Below are 14,073 nucleotides of genomic sequence, written 5' to 3' on the forward strand. Positions count from 1 at the left end.
TGAATTAATCGTTTTTTTTAAATCTGGAATAAATAAAAAGCTGGCATCAATAAAAGTGAGCTGACAGTTGGATTGTCAATAGGAAGAACTCAACTGCTTCACTAATGTAATTTAAGGACGGAAACCTGCCAGCCCCACACCAACGTGGTTGACTCTTAACTGCCCTCTGAAATGGCCTAGCAAGTCACACAAGCATTGAGAACTGGGGATGAGCAATAAATACCAGCCTTGCCAGCGATGCCCACATCCCAAGAATGAATTACAAAATCAGTGTCACAGTGCAATATATGATTGGGCCAAACAAGAAACTTGCATTATTTTATCAACTTTTATGATGTTTTGCCAATAATGTCAAAGATGGGAGTCACAAAACAGTTCCTCAAAATATAAGATAACTCAAGTCTCTTGTTTTACTCTAACACATTGGCATTAATATTCTTTATACTGAGCTTCTGTAATTGCCAAAATGGTATACACACTGAAGCACGTTTAGAAGGTAAGATGATGCAAAACCACAGCAAGGTAATGCCAATCATTTTGGATAGATTCTCAACCTAAAAGGCCATTGGGAAACTGTTGCTGGGAATGGGAAAAATTCATCCTGGTTTCAGGGGGTTCTTGCTCCTTTGAGTTTGGGATGAAGCTGCTCTGTTGGGACAGAATAGAGGGAGCTGTATTGTAGATAATTTGGAAGTGCAGACCCTGGATGGCAAAGTGTTGGATTTGCCAGCACGGGTGTCAGTTTGGCTCAGTAGTAGCACTTATCACTGAGTCAGAAGGTCATGGGTTCAAGCCTCACTCCAGCAACTTGACCAAACAATCTTGGCTGGCACTGTAGTACAGTACTGAGAGTGATGCATGGATTGAGGTATCATCTTTCAGATGAGATATTAAACTGAGGCCCCATCTACCCTCTCCGGTGGACATAAAAATTCCTATGGTGCTTTTGGAAGAAGAGCACATGAGTTCTCCTGGTGTCCTCTCCAACATTTATCCCTTAACCAACACCACTAAGACAGATAATCATTTTTCGCATTGCTGTTTGTGGGAACTTGCTGTGCACAAATTGGGGTTTCCTCTCTGAAAATAGTGACTACATTTCAAAAGTACTTCAATGGCTGTGAAGAACTTTGTGGTGTCCTGAGGACACGAAAGGCACTATATAAAGACAACTACTTTATTTCCCTGACAATCCCACCCTATCGGCACAAAGATTAAGTATAAAATCATATTTGCCAAACAACCTAATTTCAGCATATCTCAGAACAAAATTAATCAGGATCTACAGAAGTAAATAGAATATAGCCTATGATTGCCACACATATGTTGATACCCACACACCAGTGCAGGTATATACATACATCCACTTACACACGGATGTAGCCCCACACATCCGTTCACCAGTTGTGTATACATTCATACACTCTCATACATGCAAACTTGTTAACATATGGACACCATATAGCTACACAGGGCATACCAATGCATCTATATTTCCATTACTCGCACAGACACATGAACATAATCACCCACATAAAAATAAACCCCAACCTCCAACCCACACACATACCATTTGTTTTTCTGCTTGCGCAGAACTATGAACTGTAGGAATCAGTATGAAAACTGTGGTGTCAAGAATTGATTTGAAATGAATCTGGTTGTCACCATGTGCACAGGTCTGTTTGAGCCACATGGCATTTGAGTTGGAATGCAACACAACTCGGGACCCATCTCTGATTGACACGGTGGACAAAGCTGTGAGAATCTTGAGGAAAAATCCGAATGGGTTTTTCCTTTTGGTAGAAGGTAGGCAGAAACTCGTCAACTGTTACTTAAATTGTGATGAACATAATTTGTGTTCATCCTCTTGTCCAAACACAGGTTATTAATGTTGTAAAAACAGAAAATGCTGGAAACAATCAGCGAGTCAGACAGCCTCTGGAGAGAATGCAAGAGTAATGTTTTGGCTGCGGACCCTTCATCACAACGAAAACATTACTCATCTGTTCTCTCCACAGATCCTGCCTGACCTGCTGAGTGGTTCCAGCACTTTCAGTTTTTTTATTTAAAATTTCCAAAATCTGCAGCTTTTTGCTTTTTTTTAATAATGTTATCTTCTCTCAATGTAGCCTGTGCAAAGTGGTGGTTGCAAGATAAAGGAATGCACCTGAAGATCCTGTGTTTTGTCTTAACCAGCCTTTGGAAAAGTGGATGCTCCTTGCTCCATGGGTCCTGTATGTATATACTTTTCAGCTACTGCCATCAACACCAGCAGAAGCTGAAGAAATATCAGTTACAGCTACTGATTAATAAGGATCTTATGTTGGTGACTGAGATAGTTAATCTAAATTAATATTCGAATATTGATTTTCAATTTAGAATTGCAGTTTACAGCGTGCCAAAGTAAGAAATACATTTAAGAAACCATTTGCACGCGCTGAAAGAAAATACTGAAATTTAATAGCTTATTTTAGATATGATTATCACTAAGTTTTTTTGCTTCTTTTCCATACCCCATTCTGCTGCCAAGAGAGTCGGCAACTGACCTGCTTTCAAATCTGTCAGAACTGCTGTTTAGCCAGCTGCTGGGTTTGCAGCACATCATCCCTGGGTGATGCATCCTGCACAATTACCTCTGTCTATTTGACCTCCGTCCATGTACTGCATGGCAGATATCAGGAACTCGCTGAGATGGGAATTTCAGCATGAACCTGAGTTCTACCACTACTGCACTGCATGGTGTTCCAGCACACTGTAATATTGTTTTATCCCCCCTCGCCTTTTATTTATTTTACTCATCGATTATTCCTCTCTCTTTCCTTTGGCTTTCAGCTGATATATTTTGTTCTTGGCATTTTTTTTCCTTTAATTTTATTAAGTTCTTCTCTGTCCTTTTTAATTTTCGGTTCTGTTTCCTTTCTATCTTTAGTAAAGACCTTGAACAAGACACTTTTCCAGACTTGCACTAGGATGGTACCATTTCTTTGTTCAAGAATTAAGTGTGTAAGAGTATCATTTTTTTAAATTATAGGTGGAAGGATAGACCATGGTCATCATAATGGACAGGCCAAGCACGCTCTGTATGAAACAATTACATTTGACAATTCCATTAAAAGAGCTGGTTTTCTGACTGATGAAGGTGACACTCTGACTGTGGTCACAGCAGATCACTCTCATACTCTGTCATTTGGAGGATATAATGATCGTGGCAATCCAATACTTGGTAAAGACAATTTGAATCTCTTCATTCTTGCTCTCAAACAGTGCTTTTTAGCCCAATGCCAGTTTAGCCCATGGGCCAAGGATAACAGCAATACATACAAGTAAGAATTTACAACTATATATAGTACCTTTCACTTCAGAACATCTCAGTAATTGACTTTGAAATGAATGAATTACTTTTAGAAATGCAGTCATTGTTATTTTGTAGGCAAACACGGCAGCCAAATTCACTACATCAAGCAAGCAGCAAAAAAGATAGAATGACTCATTAATCCATTTTCATAGTGTTGGTGATGATTGTTAGCCAGTCCACTGCTTGCTTAGACTTCCAAGTTCAACCCTACTAATCCATGTCATCCAAGCTCCTCCATCTACATCCTATCCCATACTAATTCACTCACCCAGCTCTGTTGTCCTTGTCAATTTACTCCTGTCGCTAAAGTACTGAATTAAAGATCCTCACCATTTTCATTTTCAAATCCTTACACGCCCTTATCCCATTGTACTTCTGCAACCTCTTCCAGTGCCCTCTGCTCCTCTAACTCTGATCTCTTTTGCACCCTCGTCCTCTGCTCAATTTACAGTGGCAGAGCCTTCAGTCATCTTAGATCTACACTCCAAAGTTCTTTCCCTAGACCCCTCTGCTTTGCCACTTCCCTCCCCAACTTCAGAAGCCTTCCCTAATTCTTCTCCCACTGCATCTGTTTTCTCCTTTGTGAAATCTTGGGACATTTATCTAATTCTCAAGGTGCCATATAAATGCTAATTTTTGCTGTTCTAGATTTAAATCTTTTTTTCGTAACATTTCACCCAAGAGATCTGCAGCTGCTAATAGTTTAATGTGCAACTTTCTCCTCAGGTTTTGCATCTTACCACAGTGACCTAGATGGGAAGCCCTTCACCCCCTTAGCATATGGCAATGGACCAGGCTGGGCCATAGTGAATGGTAGTAGAGAGAACCTAACCAACATAGATACAAGTGAGTATAACTTGCCAGTTTATCATTAATACTGTTTAATAGGTTTGCAACTAAAAAATAATTTCAAATTGGATTAACACGCATATGTGCCAACCTAGAAACTACCAAAAGCTGATTATTGCCTTCATAAAGGCTCAAAAAGAGTTCTGAATTAAAACCTAAGATTTATAAAAAGCAATTAATTACACAAAGTATGGGGAGACATTGGCCTATAAACTTAACCTGTACCTATACTCAGTACATGAAGTCTGAAAGAGGATACAAATGTTGTAGGCACAAGATTTCTTTATATGGGGGCTGAGGGCAATCCCTGCTTCAACAAAATGTAGATCTTTTAGACATTTTTCATGATTTTGTAATATATATGGGCTGTGTATTTTAGTTTTCATGTAAAACAACAACTACTTTAATAAAACGTCCTAAGGTGCTTCGCAGGGGTGTTACAAGACAAAAATTTGTCCACGTAAGGAGAAATTAGGACAGATGAGCAAAAGCTTGGTCAAAGAGGTAGGTTTTGAGGAGCATCTTATAGGAGGGTAGAGAGGCAGAGCGGTTTCAGGAGGGAATTTCAGAGCCTTAGGGCATGAAAGCACAGCCACCAATGGTTGAGGGATTATAATCAGGGTTTCTCAGGAGGGCAGATTTAGAGGAGCGCAGATATCTCGTTTGTGGTTGTGGAGGTAGAGGAGATTACAGAAATAGGGAGGGGCAAGGCCATGGAGGGATTTGAAAAAAAGGATGAGATTTTTAAAAAGGAAGGGATTTTGAAAACTACTCTCAGCACTTTCATGCTTTGGAATTGAAAGATTTTTAATCAAAAATAAACACGAGTTTTCAATAGACTATTCAGATCTAGCTTCCTCAAAACACTGGTCCCAGCTTCCCTTCGCCCTCCAAGCTGTTCTCTCTATCCCCCTTAAGTGTTAATCTAGGCTTCTCCTTCCCCTCAAAAAGCATTACAACTGGATTCTCACCTCCAAGAAGCATTGGTCCCAGCTTCTTTCCTCTGAATCCCGCAGTGCTTTTCCTGGATGCTCCCCTCTCTTGTGCCCCTTCCCACAAGTGCTGCTCTTGGCTACTTCCTCCTCCCCAAAGCACTGTTCCTGGTTTCCCCCCTTTCCAACTGTTGCTTCTGGATTTGTTTCTCTATCTGTCTCCCCCTCTCAAGTATTACTGCTGGCCTCTCCCCCAAAAATGCTGCTCCTGGCACCTTTCCCCCATTGCCAAATTTTGTTCCTGGCTTTGTTGCTCGCTCCCTTTCCCAAGTGTTGCTGCAGTGGTTTCTCTCTGCTACAAACTGCTGGTCCTGGATCTCCACACCTTCCAGATAATTGTTGAGCCCCTCTTTTCCCCTCAGTGCCGCTCCCAAACCTGCTGGTTCTCTTCTTGTGATTGATGACACTCTACACTTTGGGCAGGAATTCACAATCTCACAAGAATCCACCCACAGCACTGTCTATAATGGCAATAGTGCCTGCAAGCTTGGGAGCCCTGCTTGATGCAAGAGGTCTGGTTCGCACTGCTTCTGGTGCATGAATGTAGACAAGTCTCCTCCAGAATGAGACAGTCCACGTCAAACATGGCTGGTTGGCATGTATAAGTGTTTATGGCTCTTAAAGGGGAACTCAATGTTTATGCCTTCATAGAAGCACAGACCTGATGTTGGCATCTGTAACATATCACATAAATATTCTTCAGATAACTGATATTTTTCACAGTGCAAGTAAGCTGCTACTTTAGAGCTCTACATTTATGATTGTGCCTGTTACATCGTGAAATTTGTGCAGGGTTTCATAAAATCAGCATGTTTGTGAAAATTGTGCAGTAAAATTATGCATTCTCATAAGTTGAACTCATCTGAGGTTACAAAACCTGCTGAGTGATCCACGCATGTAACAGTCATTGGCAACTGGTACAGAATTAAAGTGGTATCCATGGTGATCACCAAATATTATGTATGTTCTATTGGGTACAGGTGTGCAATGCTGCAGAAGTAGAACTAGCAGCCAGCAATCTCCACTGCAATGGTTGCAATCACATTCCTTTGCCTGATACTAGCTTCCAGCTAAAGTCCAAGACAACTCCTTTTCTTAGCAAAGCAGACCGGGATCGGAAATATCATTTTATGGTGAAGATAAGAGTTGGGTCAATGTAGTGCTGAGTCAGCTTTTGAGAATCTGTTTACCTATATATGACGAGTTAATAAAACTTCCATCCATTGAGGCTATAATCAGTTAATGATTTAACTTGTCATTTGCTAAAAGTGTTGCTTCATGCTTGTGGTGCATGTTCAGACTCGTGTGCTTAAAGATACTTTTAACTAACACAGCATTGGTACACTAACTTGTAATACTAAGATCCACTGCTGCGTCATATTCAACTGGTACCGCTGGTGGGAAGGGCAGCCATTCAAAAAAGTTAAGTTTAAGTTATTTGAATTTATGACTTTAACAATCGCCAATAAAACATCTTGGCCTCGAATTTCTGTAGACCTTCCGTTGCGCTCACACTGTAAGTTACAAAATTAGGCCTGGGAGATAGCCACTGCCTGGCCTTCATTGCTAGTTTCTGTGGGCCCTTGTGGAATCTCTGTCCAGCCCGAACAAGGCTATTCATGGCAGGAGGGGCTTTGGGTGAGTGGAGGATGTCCTCGGCAGTGAGTTTCCCCAGCCGTGGACTCAGATTCATTGGCTGGTTGGTGTGCCTTGCCTGTGGTGGGCAACTCAGGCTGCCAGACTTCACAAATTGACCCCTGACCATAGGAACATAAGAACATAAGAACATAAGAATTAGGAACAGGAGTAGGCCATCTAGCCCCTCGAGCCTGCTCCGCCATTCAACAATGGCCGTGGACTCAGCTCCACTTACCCGCCCGCTCCCCATAACCCTTAATTCCCTTATTGGTTAAAAATCTATCTATCTGTGACTTGAATACATTCAATGAGCTAGCCTCAACTGCTTCCTTGGGCAGAGAATTCCACAGATTCACAACCCTCTGGGAGAAGAAATTCCTTCTCAACTCGGTTTTAAATTGGCTCCCCCGTATTTTGAGGCTGTGCCCCCTAGTTCTAGTCTCCCCGACCAGTGGAAACAACCTCTCCGCCTCTATCTTGTCTATCCCTTTCATTATTTTAAATGTTTCCATAAGATCATCCCTCATCCTTCTGAACTCCAACGAGTAAAGACCCAATCTATCATCATAAGGTAACCCCCTCATCTCCGGAATCAGCCTAGTGAATCGTCTCTGTACCCCCTCCAAAGCTAGTATATCCTTCCTTAAGTAAGGTGACCAAAACTGCACGCAGTACTCCAGGTGCGGCCTCACCAATACCCTGTACAGTTGCAGAAGGACCTCCCTGCTTTTGTACACCATCCCTCTCGCAATGAAGGCCAACATTCCATTCGCCTTCCTGATTACCTGCTGCACCTGCAAACTAACTTTTTGGGATTCATGCACAAGGGCCCCCAGGTCCCTCTGCACCGCAGCATGTTGTAATTTCTCCCCATTCAAATAATATTCCCTTTTACTGTTTTTTTTTTTCCCAAGGTGGATGACCTCACACTTTCCGACATTGTATTCCATCTGCCAAACCTTAGCCCATTCGCTTAACCTATCTAAATCTCTTTGCAGCCTCTCTGTGTCCTCTACACAAGCCGCTTTCCCACTAATCTTTGTGTCATCTGCAAATGTTGTTACACTACACTCTGTCCCCTCTTCCAGGTCATCTATGTATATTGTAAACAGTTGTGGTCCCAGCACCGATCCCTGTGGCACACCACTAATCACCGATTTCCAACCCGAAAAGGACCCATTTATCCCGACTCTCTGCTTTCTGTTAGCCAGCCAATTCTCGATCCATGCTAATACATTTCCTCTGACTCCGCGTACCTTTATCTTCTGCAGTAACCTTTTGTGTGGCACCTTATCGAATGCCTTTTGGAAATCTAAATACACCACATCCATCGGTACACCTCTATCCACCATGCTCGTTATATCCTCAAAGAATTCCAGTAAGGTTCCCCTTCATGAATCCATGCTGCGTCTGCTTGATTGCACTATTCCTATCTAGATGTCCCGCTGTTTCTTCCTTAATGATAGTTTCAAGCATTTTCCCCACTGCAGATGTTAAACGAACCGGCCTATAGTTACCTGCCTTTTGTCTGCCCCCTTTTTTAAACAGAGGCGTTACATTAGCTGCTTTCCAATCCGCTGGTACCTCCCCAGAGTCCAGAGAATTTTGGTAGATTATAACGAATGCATCTGCTATAATTTCCGCCATAGCCTGCTGGGATCCTTTGGAGCAGTGGGTTTTTCCCGCTATCCCTCTTCCCTCCGCTACCCACCCCTCCACCACTACTACAGGCTCCTGAGATAGATCCTCAGGTGACTGGACTCTTGGGAACCTCCCCCTGACTCAGCATACTCAGATAGGGTCAGCGGCAGGGATTGCCAGAGGGTGCATCATGTGACTTGCACTGGGGATCAGCGGCCTGCAGAAATTTGGGGCCCCTAACTTTAGAAATGTGCCTGGCTTGTGATGCTGTGACAGGAAAGTGTCGTCTGGTCTCATCCAGAAGTACGAAGTAGCCACTCAATTTATATAGCTATGTTTGCTGCTTCTCTCATTCCACTGAACAGCATGATGGAGGCAGTCTTTTTTATTAAACATGAACTTGATCGTTAGGGAATATTCATTTTATTTTACATAACAGGTTGATCCATATCTTTCAACCGAATTCTTTGATTAATATCAACAGAATGTTGTCCTGTAAATAGCAATAATTCTTCAACCGCTGTAAAACTCAAGATACATTGATTAGTTGTGACAAATATTAACAATCGAGAAAATGACTATTTTCAGAATAAGCCAGAAAGCCACTCAATATGCAAGCATAAGTTGAGAATTGGATGGTGCAGAAGGTCCCGATAAGAATGTCAGTGGATAGTTGACCTGCGAGGGAACATCAGCGGCAGATCAGGGCCATAAAAGGAGCGGCGAGTGGTGGCCATGGGCAGCGTGGAGGCGTACCACTGCAAGGTACAGCGCAAGCTGGTGCAGGAGGGCGACGGCTGTGAAGAGTGATGTCATCAAGATCCAGGTCGGTGATTGGAGCGTGGGCAGATACAGCAGGAGCAGCGAGAGACTGCAGAGGGACATGATGGGGGCCAGGGGCAGCACGGACCAGCCCACACTGCAATACGTGTGGGCACTAGGTCCGTGCAGCAGAGCTGGTCTCCAGTCGTCTTGGGTAATCCTTGCCACTGGACCAAGTCCTAGCTCTGTCAAGCCCGTGTGGTGGCTGGTGTGCAACGGCCACCCCACGTTAAAAAAATCCATGCACAGGCATCTTCCACCCTTCAGAATGTAGTTTGGGTCCTTCTTTGAAACACCTGTGAACTTGTCCTTTTTTTGGCGTGGAAGCAAGTCATCCTCATTTCGAGGAACGGCCTATGATGATGATGAGTTGAGAAATGGTAACAGTAATAATGCCGTAGTAATAGCCTGACTCCATTTATTTTAGCAACAAGAGTTGGGAGTTATTCTTTGTTATGAAAAGATCACCACTAAAGTGTTGAGAACATCATTGCAGTTCCAACCTCTGCATGTTATCAATGTCTGCCGTTTCATTAGTGTAGGAATACTATTTTGTTCTTTCAGGTTATGCAAATTACAAGCAGTAAGCAGCTGTTCCACTCAAAGAAGAAACGCACAGTGGAGAAGATGTTGTTGTCTACGCGAAAGGTCCGTGATCTCATCTCTTTCAAGGAACAAATGATCAGACGTTCATCTGTCATGTGTTGGCTTATGCTGCATGCATTGGTCCGCATGCCACTAACTGCAGTGAATCAAAACTATCCAGGAGGGCCAGCAATGAATTCCATCAATCACATGGTTATTTTGATCTATTGCCTTTTATTGGATTTAGCTATGTATTAGTGTGCATAATACATTTTTATTAAAATAGGAATTCAGACAATCGCCTCGCACTAGAATTATAGAATGTTACAGTACAGGAACAGCCCATTTGGTCCATCCCCCTTTTTGTAGCTGTCCTGTATTCTTTATATTTGTCCTGGCTTTTATTTGTATAATCTGCCCTATATATACACCAAATACATTTTTTAAGATTTAAATTTAATCTAATCTCCCCTTTCATTCATTGAACCCCAACTTTTGATGCACTCACTTTGTTCTTTACTGGAATGTTCAGAATTTGCACCTTTTCCATCTTCTGTTTAAATATTTCCCATTGCTAGTCTATGTTTCTATTTGCCAATTTTCCCTTCTGTTTAATTGGGGCACGTTATTAATGTAATTATAAAGTGGAGACAATTTAAAAGCTTAAGTGTTTTCTTAAAAGTTAGTTGCAAAGAGCTAAGGTTTAATTTTAACATTCGATTATTTCTTTTGTCCATTTCTGTAGACTTTTTGAATATGAAAGTGAGTGCTGGTGACATAACCAGGTGATCAGTAATTACTGAGCAGTTAAGCTCCAGAGAGTAGAATTAACATAACCCAGTTAAAACAAAACTCCAGATTCCAATTAACTTGTATTTAATGCACAGAAAATTATTTTGGTCTTCCGCTCCTAACACTAATTCATCTTTTTTAATTTCATCTGTAACAATGTAAATGTCAGCTTGGTACAGTTGAAAGCATTTTTGCCTCTGAATCAATAGGTTGTACGTCAACTCCTCCTCCAGGATGTAATTACCTAATTTGGGCTGACATTTTAGTGTAGTACTGAGGGAGTGCTGCATTGTCAGATGAGATGTTAAATGGAGACCATTGTCTGTCTGTTTCTGGTGGGTTAGGTGAAACCCCAGCCTTGGCCCTATTTAAGGAAGAGCAGAAAGCTCTTGATGTCCTGGCCAACATTATTCCCTCAAAGAACACCCCCATATACATTGGTCATTCATCTCATTGTGGAACCTTGCTGTTAACAAAATGGCTGGCAAGTTTGCAAATCTCAACAGTCACGACACATCAAAGCAATTCACTGTATGTGAAGCGGTTTGGATTTTTGCTATATAAATGCAAATAGTTCCTTTCTAAAGACATGTTTCACATTGTTTTCCTCTTGTTGTCTATTAATTTCTGAGGATAATTAGAAGTCCTTTATTACCAGATCACAATCACAGTACATGATGTTGACCAAGCAAACAATAATAACACTTATTGGCCTGTAACCTCAAAGAAAGCTGCCCACAAAGATCTTGCAGTCTCTATGATGAGAAGTTTGGCTTTTTCAACGTTCAATTGAGATCAGTGTAGTTCAGTAGGAATTCCATAGCGCGAGCTGCTGTGACGTCAACAAGCTGTCTAAGCAGCCAATCACAATGCAGAATTCTTAGACAGGGAACCAGGAAGTGAAGAAGCTCCTGTTATTCTGACTTTAAAAAAATGTTAGAGTAAAACAAAGATTGGGGCTCTCTCATGGGGGGAAATAAATATGAACAAACTTTAAAAATATATATATATTTTTAAGTTTCTTGGAAATTGTAATTTTTATTGTAATGGAGAAATTTGATACTCCACAAAATTAAAATATTTTTCATGGCCATAATGTTTGTTTAGCAGTCAATGCGCTGTTAAAACCCCAGTTACACCTAGTCCAACACGGCCCAACATTTAATGGGGTATTTAACAGCTATATTACCACAAAAAAGGCCAAATATTTGTCACTTTCACTGATTTCCCTGATTACACTGATTTCTGGCGGGTGGGGTGGGGGTACAGTGCAGCCAGTGTCACAACTGTTCGTGCACTGTTATTACCCAACGCAAATTCCGGGCTGATTATAATTGCTGACCTATTGAGTATAGTACAACACAACTGTGTGATACTAAAGTTATACTGGTACAAAGACGTTAATAGCATGAAGGCTTACTAGGAATGAATACAAACTTCTCAACTTCGCAGTTGAGCAGAAGTGAGTGAAAGTTGAGCTTTGCTGCATGTGTGAACAGGGAATTGGGCTTATTTTTAGTGGATATTTGGAGCTGAACCAAGTTTTAACTTCATAATGTAACTGGAATTCCAGTTTGTACTCAAAAGGGCTGCTATGGATTTTGACATTTATGATGTTTTGATTTTAAATATTGAACCAAAAAATGCTAATTTTAAATGAAATGTCTGCTTTATAAATGGAATAATAAATCACAATACTCATTTGATTTGAATGTTGCAGTTTTTAATATGATTATATAAGATATAATTGATGCCACTGGTAATTTCAAGCATGGACAACTGCGATGTTCTTCAAAATAACAATATTTCAGATTCCTTTTAAAGTATCATTTTAGAAATCAGCTATTTGTATCTTGTATATAATATCTTAAGACTTTAATAAGAGAAGCCATCTGTGTGGGTGCTGCTTGTTGAAACTTCTTTGCCATCTTGAGATTTGACAGCTGAATGTCAGAACTCGATGGTGCAGCGTTCGAACTCTTCTAATGCAATGGAAGACTCCTGATTCGGAAACCCTGCTACAAAAAAGGCACTTTAGACTCTGAGTATTGGTATCTGCTACACCACAAACATTTATAATACAATATGAGAATTTTTATATTCATTCTATTGCTCTCTTACCTGAGTTTGAACACTCTTGGAATTTTTTTTTATACGTTTCTGGTCATTCCTTCATGATAAGAATATTAGAGCCATAAGATGCAGGGAAGATTCACTGGAATGACACTAGGAATGAAAGGCTATAGTTTGGAAGAAAGGTTTTTTCCATTGAACAAAGGTTTCTATCTAACAGCACAGCCAAGGACTGGCAAAACGTGCCTGCTGGGAACAGTGAAGTTTGACTGTGAGCCTTATACATCTATATTAGTTAATGGTCACAGACTTTGATTATAAACTTTGCAGCTTATGTTAAGTAGGGGTTTAGCTGAACCACCATCCTTATAAAATCTGAATATACACCCAATTATTGGAATCTCCTTAGACAGTTCAAGCACCACAGATTCTCTTTGAACTGAGTTCTGTGAACCTCTTTTTTTTGTTTATTTGCAAGTGTTCTCCTTCCCATCCTCTCCCACATGTGTTAACTCCCTGTGGGGGTGCAGTTTATAGTTTCATGGGTGCTGGCCACATCTTGTATGTCATCAAAGTAGCCATTCTTCATGTGAGCATTGACTGAGTGTTGGCATGCTATTGATCATTCTGGGCTCACAATTGTGCCACTTCTCTCCATACTAGATGCCTGCAAATGTTCATTTTCCAGCAGGAGCCACTGGCGGGAAGGAAAGCTGCCCAATTTTCCCCTCTTTAACCAAAGACGATTAAGATCAATGGTAACACTCTATACCACTACTCAGTTGAGATGAGTTGACTTTGTAGAGCATTGGACTTCTAACTAACACAGGCCAAGACTAATAATCCAGAGAATGCAAGTTCAAATTCCACCATGGCGGTTTGAGAATTTGAATTGAGTTTTTATTAAAATCTGTTATCCGTAAAAGTGACCACAAAGCTGTTAGTTTGTTGTGAAACCTAACTAGTTCACTGATATCCCTTAGGGAAGGAATCCTGCTTCCTTACCCTGTCTGGCCTAGTGGTGACTCTAGTCTCACCATGTGGTTAACTCTTGCCCAGCTCAGTTGCATCAAACTCTGCGAAGAACGCCACACGGATTGCAGCAGGTCAAGAAGTAGGCCTACCACCACCTTTTCACTGCAACCAGGGTGGGGCAATGAATGCCAGCATTGCCAGTCGTGCCCAATTCCCGAGAATTAACTAAAAACAAGTCAATGATTTCTGTAACTGTGCCTCCGTTTCTGATCACTTTGGCGCAATGACTTTGGCCCAGAATTTGCTGTCAAAATAACAGCGAGTTTAATAACATTGCTGTTAATATGTAAA

At 41.2% G+C, this 14,073-nt stretch overlaps 1 pseudogene; it reads left to right on the forward strand.

The window, feature by feature from the left end:
* Positions 1-12,346, forward strand: part of LOC139266230 (alkaline phosphatase-like) — a 40,513-nt pseudogene extending 28,167 nt beyond the window's left edge.
* The last annotated feature ends 1,727 nt before the right edge of the window (positions 12,347-14,073 follow it).

The sequence above is a fragment of the Pristiophorus japonicus genome, chromosome 6, assembly GCF_044704955.1.
Source record: "Pristiophorus japonicus isolate sPriJap1 chromosome 6, sPriJap1.hap1, whole genome shotgun sequence".
Classification (NCBI taxonomy): domain Eukaryota; kingdom Metazoa; phylum Chordata; class Chondrichthyes; family Pristiophoridae; genus Pristiophorus; species Pristiophorus japonicus.